Genomic DNA, 14778 nt, shown 5'->3' with positions numbered 1-14778 from the left:
GATTCCAAGCGAAAGAATGAATACCCTTTTTTCAGGAGTTACTGTGTATTCCAAACATTAGTTGTGATAGGCAGAATAATTACCCCTCAAAGATGTCCAGGTCCTACTCCCTAGGACTTGTGAATATGTTACTTTCCATGGCAAAAGGAACTTTGCAAATGTGAGTAAATTGAGGATCTTGAGATATTGAGATTATCCTGGATTAACTGGGTGGGCCCAATATAATCTCGAGAGTCATTACAAGAAGGAGCCTGGACTGTCCAAGTAAGAGCAGAAAATGTGATGAAGGAAGCAGAGAGTTAGAGCCATAGATCTGAAGATGTGACGCCAATAGCTGTGAAGATGGAGGAAGGGACTGCTGAGCCAAGGAATGCAGGCAGAAACTGGAAAAGGTAAGGACTTGGAGTCTCCCCCATCCTTGAGCCTCCAGAGGACGTACAATCCTGCCAACATCTTGATTTCAGCCCAGTGAAACTGACTGTGGACTTCTGACCTCCAGACTGTAAGAAAATGAATTTATGCTGTTTTAAGCCACTAAATTTGGGACCATTTGTAACAGCAGCAGTAGGACACTAATACATTAGTTTAGCCCAAACCAAGTGTAAAATGCATACATTTTCATTCATTTCTAAAGGAGGTCTCCATAGGTGCCTCTTCTCTCTGTGTAAGGAGCTTTGCTAACAGCATTCTGGACAGGTGAATGCTCAGGGCTTGGAGCCTGGAGGAAGCGAGGGGATGGGGGAAGAACAGATGGGCACAAGGGACATATCTGCAGCATCAGAGACCCAAGGTAAAGGGGTCAGGGTCACCACGGTGTATCAGTCCCCCAGTAGTGAAAGTTTCAAAGTGCTCGAGACCATAGCCAGTAAACAGTGTCAGCTCTAATCCCTGACACGCATTGTTACATTTTTTTCTTTTTCCTGACCAGACAATAGCAAAAAATTTAAAGAGATTTGCTCTACTCACAAATGTCTCTAGAAATATGTATGGCATGATGTTAAAATGTGCCTGCGGTAGTTTTTTGGGATGTGAAACCATCACAATTAGTCTTGCTCCCATTTCCTAGTGAGATGACCTGCTAGGGATCCCCCAGGGAGGCCTGGCAGACAGCAGACTGTGAACATTCAGTGAGGGCCAGTACCTCCCCACATACCCCATTCCCCAACCCTCACCTCCCCATCCTCCCATCCCCCTAACCTGCCTGACCCAGGTCAGCTCCAGGGCCATTAGAGGATAGCAGGACAGGAGCCATGTGAGGCTCTGGGAAAGGAGGTGGCCTACTCACTCACGTCCTGGGCAGGCCGCTTCAGAGTGCAGGCATCAGGGGCCATCTGAGCTCGCACTGCTTCTTCCTCCACATGCTCATCCTTCCTGCCCACTGAAGTCACACAGGCCTCTGGATGGCCAGCTCCTGGAGTCCCGGTCTCAGCTGTGTGGAATCTGAAGAATCTGTTGCTCTGCTCAGGTGCACACATGCTCCAGGGCAGTGTCATTTCTCCCGTGTCTGGTGCTTCCCTTCCTTTCTGGGCTGCACAGAATGCTCCAAGATTTATTTTAGGGAACTTTTTTATTTTAGGCAGCTATGGAGACTTCAGAAGCACAAAAGGGAACTGTTTTCAAAGGGGGTCCTGGGGCGAGGCTGCTTAGCCTCAACTTTTGCTGTGTGGCCTTGAGCAAATTTCCAATCATCTGAGGGTCTCACCTTCTTCATGAATAAAAGAAGACCAACTGCTACTACTATTATAATCTAATTCATTCTAATTCATGTGATTGCCGTGAGGTTCTTAGCCTGAACACTTTCAGGGCTCCATTAATGTTAGCAGCTAGCATTATCATTATTGCTATTGTTCTTACAGCTTTCCTGAGATTTACTTTATCCATTCAGCAGAAGTGTATTCAATTCTCACCTATGCATGGACACCAGAGACATATAGGGGAATAAGCTCCCTTTGCAGCCCAAGAAGAACTCATGTCTAGAGAGAGAAACATACATAAATACATGATGACAGGCTGGCCATACCACCATCATAGAAATACAGTTAAAGAAGACAAGTTAACATGCAAATGACTTGCAGTTCTTTGATCCAAATACATAGGTCACAATTGTAAATTGGGACCCCAGTTGGGTCCACATATTATGTGTGGTCTACTCTACTCAGTAGCTTTGAAAAATTACTTATTAAGGGGAACCTGGGTGGCTCAGTCAGTTAAGCCTCTGACTTTGGTTCAGGTCATGATCTCAGAGTTTGTGAGTTTGAGTCCCGTGTCAGGCTCTGCACTATTAGTGGAGAGCCTGGAGCCAGTTTCGGATTCTCTATCTCCCTCTCTCTCTCTACCCTCCTTCCCTTGCTTATACTCTCTTTCTCTCTCTCTCTCTCTCTCTCTCTCTCAAAAACAAATAACATTAAAAAATTTCTAAATTACTTATTAGAAAAGATTGCAAAGATGCAGAAAAATACCAGTATTAGTTCAATAAGCACATGTATATTCAGGATCTAGATTAAATCACTGTTAGTGTGCATGTGTGTGTGTGTGTGTGTGTGTGTTTATGCATAGAGAGAAAGGAATTTTAAGTAAATCACAGACATTCCCACCTATCTCAACATGCATCTCAAAAAAAAATTAAGAACTTCCCTATATATTCACAGCACCATTATCACACCCAAATAAGTTAACTAGAAACTCTTAGTATCATCTAATATATAGTCCATACCCAAATTTCCACAACCGTCCCCAGGATGTCTATTATAATTTTCATGTTCATTACTGATTTTTCAAACCAGGCTCTAAAGACATTCATTGCCCTTGGTCATCAAGTTTGCCAAGTGTCCTCTAATCTTTCTCATCTACAACTGTCCCCTAGCCCTTGTCTTTTATTTTTTTTAATGACTTTGACTTTTTGAAGAAACCAGAATGCTGTGTCTTATAGAATAACCCATATTCTGGATATGTTTAATGGTTTCTTTGCAGCACGCTCAATGTTTTTACAAAATATGTTTTTGAATTAGTAACCAACATTTAGAATTCAGGCAATCTTGAGTAAAATTCTGGATTTCTGGCTTCTTTTGAAAAACATCAAAAGATCTGACAGCATTAGGCCAATATTGTTGGCTGGTTACAATTTGTGGCACTGTGTACGGGCAGCTGCCTTTTCAAGAGCAACCATGTTGTCTTCAAGTTAACGCCCAGCACACCTCTTCCATAGGTGTAGCACCTAAAGTCACCTTCGTTTATGACTGCATCAGTTAAGGCTCTCCAGAGAGACAGAACTGGCAGGATACGTATAAAGAGATTTATTTTAAGGGATTGGCTCATGGCATTGTAGAGGCTGGCAAGTTTGAAATCCATAACTTAGGCAGGATTTCAATGCTACAGCCTCGCAATATTCCTTCTTCTCTGGGAAACCTCAGTTTTTGTCCTTAAAGCCTTCAACTGATTGGATGAGGCCACTCATATTATGGAGGGTAGTCTCCTTTACCTAAAGTCAATTGATTATAAATGTCATTGCATCTACAACATACCTTCACAGTAATGTCTATCTAGGGTTTGACCAAACAACTAACTTGGCACCATAGTCTAGTCAAGTTGAAACATATAATTAACCATCACAGTTGATCAGTCACAACTGATCTAAAACCAACCATAAGGATGTTGGTTTTACTTAGCTTTCTTGTCTCAAAGGCTTTCTACTCCTTCATATTAGTTTTCCATTGCTGTGTCGAATGGAAAGTTTAAGCCCCAAATCTAGTGGTTTAAAACAATAAAATTTATTATCTCACAATCTCTACAGGTCAGAAGTCTGGACATGGTGTGGTTAGATTCTCTTCTCAGGGTCTCACCTTGCTGAAATCAAGGTGGGGGGTGAAACTGCATTTTTACCCAGAGCTTTGGGTCCTTTCCCAAGCTCTCTGCATTTTGGTAGTATTCATTCCTTATGGTTGTAGGCTGAGATCTGTCAGCTGGGAACCACATTCATTTCTTAGAAGTCACCCACATCCTTTATCATGTGGCCCTCTCCATTCTCAGATCAGCAAAACACATCAAATCTGAATCCTGCTTCAAATCTCTGCCTTCTTCTGCAACTGGGGACTGTGCCAAGTTCTTCAGCTGGGGAAAACAAACCAACTCTACTTTTAAAAGGTTCATGTAGGGGCCCCTGGCTGGCTCAGTCGGTTGAGCGTCCGACTTCGGCTCAGGTCATGAGTTCAAGCCCCACATCAGACTCTGTGCTGTTAGCTTGGAGCCTGGAGCCTGGAGCCTGGAGCCTGCATTGGATTCTGTGTCTCCCTCTCTCTCTCTCTCTGCCTTTATCCTCTCACACTCTGTCTCTTTCTCTCTCTCAAAAATAAATAAACATTAAAAAAAAATTTAAGGACGCCTGGGTTGCTCAGTCAGTTAAGCGTCTGACTTCAGCTCAGGTCATGATCTCACGGTTCGTGGGTTCGAACCCCACATTGGGCTCTGTGCTGACAACTAGTTCAGAGCCTGGAGCCTGTTTCAGATTCTGTGTCTCCCTCTCTCTCCGACCCTCTCCTGCTCATGCTGTCTCTATCTCTCTCTCAAAAATAAATAAAATATTTTTTTTTTTAAATTTTAAAGGTTCATTTTAAAGCCACCGTCCAACTTTGGCCTAGGTCATGATCTCACTGTTTCCAGAGCCCCATGTCAGGCTCTGTGCTGACAGCTCAGGGCCTGGATCCTGTTCAGATTTGATGCCTCCCTCTCTCTCTCTCTGCCCCCCACCCCTCAAAAATAAACATTAAAATTTTTTTTTAAAAATAGAGGTTCATGTAATTAGGTCAGGCCCACAAATAATTTCCCTTAAAGCCAGCTGTGACATATAATATACTCTAACACAGGGATAAGCCCATCATAGTTATCGTCCCACATATTTGTTACACGGGATACCTACATGGAAGGGAAAGGTGTAGAGTCTTGGGACCCATGTTAGAAACTGCTTACCCCATGCTTCTTTAAGTTCTTTGCAAAAGTTCTTATCCTCTATATTCACAGAAATAACAGAGTTATGGTGAGATGCTCAAAAATCAACTGGTGAGCCAAAAACAATTTCCTAATTAGTACAAGAAGATAGCTAGTAGCCGAGCCATGCCTTTCTATACAGGGCTAGGAGTACTTTTAAATAGAGCCTTGCTAAATTATGCATTCTCATAAAGTGCAAAGGGGATCTCCCTTTGTTTCTTTCCACAAACCCTGTCTTCAGAGTAAGAGTTTACTCATCTCTTCCCATTCTGAGCTTTATTGGTAGCTTCTTGTAAAACCAGTCTCAGCTGCACCCAGCCAAGCAAGCATGAAAGGCCTATGAAAGCAAAACCAGAAATCAAACAAAAAGCTGCACAGATGCTTTGGCATCATGCTTTTAAAAAGATCACACAAGGGAGAAGACAGCAAAGATCCCAAAGGGGAGCCCACCAATGCATGCATTGATCTCAGAGGGGCTTCTAGTGGGAATTCACATTTCTTAGACTCAGTTGCTATTTAGTGTATAGGAAAAGCAGAAGGAAAAGGGAAAGAGGCAACTTTGAAGACTGGATGCAATACCCAAATTCCAGAGAATTGATGACTGGGCCACAAAATATGCAGTCACACTTATAGGCTTTATCATTTCCTAACTCCTTCCTGTGTGTTTTCCAGATCATTTTATAAGGAGAAGTCATGTATGTGTCTGCCAAAACAAACAAACCAAAGCACAAGAACAGCAGCAGCAGTAACACACATTGTTCAAATGTCTATTCAAATGTCTAGTGCATCCAGCTCTGCACTGACAGCTCTTGCCCCAGAATATTTCCCCAGAAACCTTTACAGGAAAGTTTTAAAAAGAAAAAGAGGTGCTTCGATTCCCTTATTTGATTTTTCTTTTATTGGAAAATCTGGAACAACAACTCAAGCATGACAGGGTGAGAAGCACCCATTTTTCCATGGATCCAGCTTATAATCCTATGCAACAGAGAGGAACCCAAAGTATAAAAAATATTTCATGAGTGTTGCACTGCACTTGAGCATAGACTCAGTGGTCTCCCGAAATGAACTGCTGGAAGTCCCCTTGGGAGAGCTTTTCCTCAGTGAGGAGCCATAAATGACACCTCACTTGAAGTGACTGTGATCAGAAGAATTTATAAGGAACTGAAATATTCTCATGAATTTTAATGTTTAACTTAAGCATTTCTTCTCCAAACGAAATCTAAACAGAAACCTTTGCCAGATACCTCTGGTAGCCAGGAGAACGAATAACACAATCTCCTGCCAAGTGTTTGAGATAAAAAGAGATTGAGAACAATGATGTAGCCCTCAAGAGAGTTTTTAGATCATGGATTCCTCCTGTCCCGACTTTCTGGGGAGATTTTTATTTCATATATCTAGGATATTTCTTATTACATGTGTTTAATGATAGAGGGCAGGGGGTGAAGGTGACAAAGAATTAACAATTTGGCTTTCTTGTATGGTGCAACCTAAAAAGAAAGACAAGCATAACATGATGAGGGAGAATGTTGGGAACACAGCCAAGGCAGAGGCTGGGAGGAGTCACCAAAAGCAGTAGTCATTCATCATCCCTAACCTCAGAAAATCCTGAGTAAGGGTCTAGAAAGAGAGGCTGTGATTTGTTTGGATTTCAGTTCAGAATCCCTGGAACCAACTTCCTTGCCTTATCTGTAAATTAAAGCTTCTTTCATCATCCAGGCTTTATTTCAAGGGAAGGTAAGAATGAGCATATTATAAACACAACTCTTCTTGACAACATAAATTGCAGTTCCCAGAAGTTTCCTTTGTGTGCTCCAATATTGCCATTACCACTATTTACCATAATCACATGTCTAAAAGATGGGCTATTTCAATCAACACCTCCTACAAAGTAAATAACTTCTTAGCTCACAGCTTTCATCCATCCAGCATTTCCTTCTTTACTGTACTCTCTCTTCTCCCTCTTGACTAAGGAAAATTAGATTCTCTTCTCTCAGCATTAGTTTTGCATAGGTGCTCACTTCTTTTTCTTGTCTGCCATGACAGCTCCATATTTGACAGGATCCTTTTTATGAGGGCATTTGTCTTTGACTGAAAGATGGAAGTGTGTCTATGGTGTTGGGTTAGAGACTAATAAGGTAAAATTTTGGAATTTTGAGCTAAGTAATCTATTTGGGGAGGAAGGGTCCTGTCCTTTGCATTGTAGAATGTTTAGCAGTATCTCTGGCCTCTATATTAGATGCTGGTAGGACCACCCCTCCCCATGTGACAACCAAAACTATGTCCAATTGTTAAATGTCTCCTGGGGAGCAAAACTATCCCCACTTGAAAAGCACTAGACTAGGGGAATTAGAAGAGAAATGTAAGAAAGGGTCCCTTTGCTTTGATAGTTTAAAATCTTAGGGAGACATAGAATGTTAGGTATAGAAGCATCCTTAGATATGATCTTGATCAACTCTTCTTTTTCTGTGTGCATAAACTATGTGAGGCACAGAGACATGGAATGACTTGCTCAGTCAGTTGTACAAGAACATTCCAGGGAAAAAAAGCAGCATATAAGCAAGTCTAAATTGTATTTGTGTAGACTGCACACACTATGAAAACCTAAAGAAGGGTGAGAGAATAATGTTGGTTGGCAGTGGCATGGAGAAGGTAGGACTGAGCCTCAAACAAGGAGCCCCTGAAAAGTGAGGCAGGCAGACAGAAGAGGAAAGGGCATGCCAGGCAAGCTTGTGCACGACCGCAGCATGAGCAATGGCTCCAAACTAAGAGTAGAGCATGGAGTATTAGAGGAACAACTCAGAGAGTACCCTAGAATGGTAAGAGGTGAGGCTGGAGAGCTTGAGTGAGTCCAAATTCTGGAGGCCTCTGATTTCCTGGATTAAGTCCCAGCTCTGGGCCAGAGCCCTCCAAAAAACAAAAAACAAAAAAGAGACTTCTGACATCCTCTGGGGGAAAGCAGGAAAATGGGAATATACAAAATGGAAGTTAAGAGATCTGGGTTCTAGTCTCAGCAATTCACTGCCACCTCAATGACTTGGACAAGCCCCTTTACTTCCCTAGGTCTGTATTTGTAAGATAAGGGGTAGAACTGGATAATTTCAGAGGTCCTTTCCAGCTCTCATTGTGTATGATTCAGTGAAAACTCACCCCTAAAAATCCCCCCGTAAGATTAGACACACCTGCTCTCACACTACTGGCTAAAGAGCTGTTTGTCACTTGCCCTCACATGTCTCAGCAGGTCCCCTAAGAGGGCCATGAAGTGAGAAGGATGTAACTTCTGGACCAACTGCACATCATACCCATATGTGAACAGTCTGACTAGAGACAGGAAATATGCTGAAGTCCCAAATGCTCCTGATTAGTTGCAGTTTTTCTGTTCCAGAATAAGGCCTGACATTTCTGGCCCTGATTTTTGCTAAACACATGATTGCACAGTTGACTGGGTTCAGGAAAAAGAAAAAAAAAAAGATGTACAACAGCTGATGAGCAAGTGAACAGAGAACAAGTCCTCTAACATGACATTATCATATCACTTAGTGAACTACAATAGAGCCGGTAGAAGGAGTTAGTATTGTTTGGCATGGATAAGGGCAAATAAGGACAGAATGTAATGAATTTAAAACTTCTTTTCAATGAGGGACACTATGGACAAGATTAAAGGACAGCAAAAAAAAGTGGAGAAAGATATATGCAATGTCTAAAACCAATGAAGGATTTCAAGTAGAATATTTAGGAAATTTCTAAAGGTCAGTAAGCAATCCCAATAGAAAAATCAACAACAGCTATGTACAGACAATTTCCAAAAGATAAATCAGCCAAAGCTAATAAGCATGAGATGTTCAAAATAAGGGATAATCTGGGAAATGGAAAATTCAAGGAATGATGAGATGGTACTTTTCACCTATGAGGCTAGTTAAAATAGAAAAGCTGGATAATGTCGTATGTTGGAAGAAATGTAGGAACTTCCATGTACTATTGTTGGAAGTGTAAAATGCTACAGAAGGTATGGAAAGCAATCTGGTAGATGATCAACGTACATTAACACCTATGACCTTCTCTAGGTAAACATCTGTATTAGTTTCTTTCTTTGCCTTTGTGAAGTATCTTAAACTTGAGGCTTAAAACAATAGAAATATATTCTCTCACAGTTCTGGAATTCAGAAGCATGAAATTGAAACACCAGCAGGGTCTCGCTTTTTCAGACACTACGGGGGAGAACCTTTCCTTGTCCCTTTCAGAGTCTGGCAGCTCCAGGTGTTCCTTGGCTGTATAATTCCCATCTTTGCTTCCGTCTTCGTCTGGACTTCTCCTCTTTTTCGTGTTTTTCCTTCTTCTGTCTATTCTAAAGATACCAGTCATTGCATGTAAAGCTCACCCTGATTCAGTATGACCTCGTCTTAACTTGATCACATTTGCAAAGATTCTATTTCTAAATACAGTCACATCCACAGCTTCCAGGTGGATATGATTTTGGGGGGACATTATTCAACCCAGTACAGTTCCCTTTCTGGGCCCCCAAAAGCATGTCCTTCCCACATACAAAATATATTCAACACCCCAATCCCAATATCCCTCCAAATTTTAACCAATTCCAGCATCAACTCTAAGTTTAAAATCTCAGCTAAGTATCATTGACTCAAAAAGTTCCAAATCTCATCATCTAAATCATGTGAATCAGGTATGAGTAAAACTGGAAGTATAGTCCATCCTGGGGCAAAATTCCTCTCCATCTGTGGATCTGTGAAACTAGAAAACAGATATCTGCTTCTAAAATACAATGTTGGACAATTATAGGATAGACATTCCCACTCCAAAAGGGGGGAAAAATGAAAGGAATAAAGAGGCCGCTCGTCCCAGGAAAGTCAGAGGGCAAATCTCATTTTCAATTTCAAGGCCTGAGAATAATCCTCCATGATTCAATGCACATTCTGGGCCCATGGCAGCCCTGTCCACTCAGCCTATAATAGTCCCCTCAAACCCCCAGGCCCATGGTGGCCGTGTCCTTTGGGCCTGCAATAGCACCTCAGACTCATCCTTCTTTTTTCTTGAAGAGTCACAAATGTTTGTAGTCAGGTAGTTCTATCAGCCAATCTCCTATCTGCCTTATGGAATTTTGGAAGTCTGATATAGCCTTTCTCTCATTTCATCCTGTCTCTGTTCTTTTCAGTCCAAGCTGGTAGTGTTTCTCTGATACAACATCCTCAAAACCTTTGCGGGTCTCTTGTAGGTTTTTGCCTGTCAAGAAAGATCTTTCCTGTATTACACTATCTCTATCCCTAGCTTCTGTAGAGACAGCTGAGTGGATCCATGAGCCACGTGGCTAATTTCTTCAGCAAAAGTTGTGCAGCCAGACCTTCAGCCTTCTCTCAAGAGCACACATTCCGACAATAAATTTTCTAATTTAAGCTTCCTTCGTAGTCCAAGTAGACTGAGAATATCCCCAACAAGGTGCTGGTTCCTTTTTATTTAATAGTCCCTCCTCAGTTTATCTTTCTTCTCACATTTTACCATAAGCAGCAAGGAGAAACCATGCTGTACCTTGAACACTTTGCTTAGAAATCTCCTCAGTTAGTGGTGCCTGGGTGGCTCAGTTGGCTAAGCAGTCTATTTCAGCTCAGATCATGATCTTGCCATTTGTGAGTTTGAGCCCCACGTGGGGCTCTGTTGTGACAGCTCAAAACCTGGAGTCTGTTTCAGATTGTGTCTTCCTCTCTCTCTCTGCTCCTCCCCACTCACACTCTGTCTCTGTCTCTCAAAAATAAATAAACACTAAAATTTTTTTTAATAAAAAAGAAATCTCCTCAGTTAAATATTCAAACTCAAAGCATACAAATTCTGCTTTCTTTCTCTTTTCTTTTTCTCTCTAGCTTTCTCCTTTATATTTCCTTGGTATACACTAATGAAAATAGATGGAGATTGAACCATCGCAGCAACCTTCATTACCTGTCTCCAAATTCATCAGAGCTTTCTTTACTTAGCTCCTCACTGTTCTCTCCTTCACTCTCACTGCTACTGTCTTCTTCACTATCTTTATCATCTTTCTCAAGATTTTGAGATTTCTCCATCAGCAACATTTCTTCAATAAGTGAGAAAAAATCCTTGGCCTCAGAATTTTCTGATTCATAGATTAGAATCATCTGACATAATTTTTTTGCCAAATGGTAGTCTTGGCTCATTTTTGCTCTCAGGAATCCTGCCATTAACTTTAATGGGGCATGAGTATCTTTATTAAAGTTTACTGTCTTCATCATTATCATCATCATTGGTGTCATCTTCACCATCATCATCTGTCGATTTAAACAACTTATCATCAATATCCTGAAGGCAACGCTCATTATTTTTCTCCTGCTCTGAAAGGATCGCATCTTTGCTCACTTGACCTGTGCATTCTTTTAAGAAGGAAGATGATCATACCTTACTTAGACTATAGATTTTTTTCTGTATCTTTATTTTCAATAGTCTTTGAAGATACTCTATTTTTAGTATTCTTTAAAGAGCATGTACTTTCAATATTTTTTAAAGAGACTTCCTTCTTTTCTGAGAATCCCCTAGCTATGTTTAGAGAGGCTTGTGTTGGTGAGGTACAAAGTTTGCTTGCCAATCCTGGTTTGCGTCCAGGGAGGCATTTATCTGACATTGCTTCATTTGGTTCAAGCATTAGTTTTTCCTTTGGATCAAACACTAGCAATCTGCCATTGTGTCTATATTTTGGTACCTTCCTGTGTGCCACCTCAGCAGCTGTGGAGCCCTAGAGCCCGAACCTGCTTGTGATTCCCTCACACCGCTTGTCCACAGGGAGGACAAAAAAGATCAGCCCAGCTCACATTTGGCATGAGTTTGGAGCAGGGAGCTGTAGACACAACATTGCCATGGAGACCTTTTTTTCAAATATTTATTTATTTTTGAGAGAACACAAGCAGGAGAGAGGCAGAGAGAGGGAGACAGAGGATCTGAAGCAGGCCGACAGCAGCAAGCCCAATGTGTGGCTCAAACTCACAAACCTTGAGGTCATGACCTAAGCTGAAATCAGTCACTCAACCAACTGAGCCACCCAGGTGCCCCTGCTTTCTTTTTTTTTTTTTTTTTAATGTTTATTTATTTATTTTGAGAGGGAGGGAGGAGGGAGAAAAAGAGAGAGAGAGAATGAGCAGGGGAGGAGCAAAGAGAGAGGGAGAAAGAGAATCCCAAGCAAGCCCCATGCTCAGCACAGAGCCTGACAGAGGGCTTGATCTCATGAACTGTGAAATCATGAGTTGGATCCTCAACCAAATGAACCATCCAGGCACCCTCAAATTCTGCTTTCCACGCAACAAAGAAAACATAATCTGGCCAAGTTTTCTACCACTATATAACAGAGATAACCTTTGCTCCGATTTCCAATACATGTTCCTCATTTCCTTCTGAGCTCTTGCCAGAAGTACCTTTAATGTCCATTTTCCTAACAATATTCTATACATGGCCATATATGTGTCCACTAAGACCATAGGTGCTTTCTCCGCTGTGCTGCTTATATCCTTGTGAGTTTCTCACCAGAATATAGACTTTGATTATAATGAGCCTCAAAATTCTTCTAGCTTCTGCCCATTATCCAATTCCATAGCCATTCCTACAATTTTAGGTATTTGTTACAGCATCATTCCTCTTCCAGGTAGCAAATTCTGTGCTAGCTTCCTAGGGCTGCCTTAAAATGACACTAATACTAAATTGGTGACTTAGAACAATGAAATTTATTCTCCCATAGTTCTGAAGGCCAGAAGTCTGAAATCAGGGCTGTGCTCCTCCTCTGAAGAATCTAGGGGGAAAACCTTTCCTGTCTCTTCCAAGAAAGAGTTCTGGTGGCTCCAGGTGCTCCTTGGCTTGGGTGCATAACTCCAAGATCTGCCTCTGTCTTTCCATGGCCTTCTCCTCTTTATCAGTGTCTTCTCCTCTTCTATCTCTTATAAGGACACTTTTCATTGGATTTAGGGCCTGCCCACCGGTATAATACAGGATGATCTCATCTTGAGATCTTTAATAATTATATTTACAAAGACTATTTTTCCAAATAAGTTCATATGTACAGGTTCTGAGGCCTAGGATATGGTTGTATCTTTTGGGAGGCCACAATTCAACTGACTACAACATCCCAGAAATATTCTCACCTCAGTTCATGTGAGTATAAACCAAAGATATTCACTGCAGCATTGTTTGTGGTGTTTGGAGATGGATGCCCACTACTAGGACAGCACGTAGATACAGTATGGTGAAAGCTCAATGTACCAGAGACATTTACAGCTCACTGAATATGCATGTGCACCCCACATTCCCTAGACGCAACAAAGTTGATTAGGGCCACATAATGGTGTTGGTCAGTGTGCTGTGAGTTGCACTGACATATGTCCCTTCTAATCTGAGGAACATAATAGTGGGTATGAATTTTCCATGCTCTCTTCTTTCCTGACTCAGCAACCCTGGAAGGAATGTTCCCTGTGCCACAGCTATGAAATACAAGTGGTCCAGATCCCTGAATCACAGCTTGAAAGGGCTGGCTGGAAGAACTGCCGGACCTACAGAGGATTCTGCATAAATGAGAAATACATTTTTATGTGTTAAGCTACTGTGTTTCATTTGGGTGTTGTTACATCAGCATAGTGCAGCCTACTTTGAATAATGTGTAAACCATGAAATATTATCATTTGTTAGGAGCAACAGATTAGAAATACATAGCTCCACAGACAGATGTTAAAAACACAATGTTTAATGAAAATTCAAAAAAGAGAATGAGATATAGAACATAATATCAAATACAATTTTTAAAATAAAAGTACACAAATAAAAATACCCATTTCACAAGAAGACATCCAAATTTTTAAAAATACAATTAGAATAGAGGTGGGAGAGAGGAATGAGAGAGGGGTGAAAAGGAAATCAATCCTTCTATCAAATAAGGGATTTGCCAGTTCTTATTACAATAATATTCCAAGATCTGAGGAAGATGATTAACCAGAGAGAGAGTCTCCTCCTCAGGCCCAAGACAGAAGCTGGGGTAGTGCCCCAGAAAAAAAAAAAAAGAAAAACAGTAGAGAAGCTTGGGATCTGCTGAGACTTTAAGCAGTGAGAATGAGAAAGAAAAGAGCCAACAAAGGGACCTGGGGAGGAGAAAGAGTTAGAAAAGCTGAGAAGGTAAATTGACCAGATGAAGCGTAATAGGATTCTGACAAAGAATGTGGCTAGGGGAGTGAAAATGAAGATATGGATAATGGTATTGGACTATAAATAAAACACAATTAAATCCAACATCTCTAGCAAGTCCCACAACTCCACCATGATATGCTTCCTTCATCTCTCCTTGACCCACTACTCTTCATACAGTAGTATCTCAGACTTTTTCAAAGTCTCAGGGGCCAAACACTTGCAGTTCCCTTTGTCTCAAACAATTACCTCTCCCCACACACACCATGTTTCCATGGCCCTTATCATTCAAGTAGCCCCTCTGAGAGGCTCTCTCTGACCACACTTCCTAAACTGGCCTTCCCTCCATTCTCTTTCCTATTCCTTTACTTTCTTGATTGCCTACTTATTGTCTAAAAGTAGAGTTATCACTTCACTATCATCTCTCTCTGCACAAAACCTCAAGCTCCATGAAATCAGGACCTGTCTGGCTTATTCCTTACTGTATGCAGAGTGGCTGGAACAAAGGATGGCACATGGTAGGTGACTCTGATAAGTTTGGCCCAATTGACAGGGTGCATAGAACTGCTATTAACAAGTGAGACTGGAATAGGGAGCAAAGGAGGATGTTCTGAGAAATAGACAATG

The 14778-nt window shown here is 41.4% G+C and overlaps 1 pseudogene; it reads right to left on the bottom strand.

The window, feature by feature from the left end:
- Positions 1-12414, bottom strand: part of LOC120236218 — a 77578-nt pseudogene extending 65164 nt beyond the window's left edge.
- Between the last annotated feature and the right edge of the window lie 2364 nt (positions 12415-14778).

This window comes from Hyaena hyaena, unplaced genomic scaffold, assembly GCF_003009895.1.
Source record: "Hyaena hyaena isolate Hyena2069 unplaced genomic scaffold, ASM300989v1 scaffold_149, whole genome shotgun sequence".
NCBI lineage: Eukaryota > Metazoa > Chordata > Mammalia > Carnivora > Hyaenidae > Hyaena > Hyaena hyaena.
The sequence above is the reverse complement of the archived record's forward strand: the minus strand, read 5'-3'. Positions and strand labels throughout refer to the sequence as shown.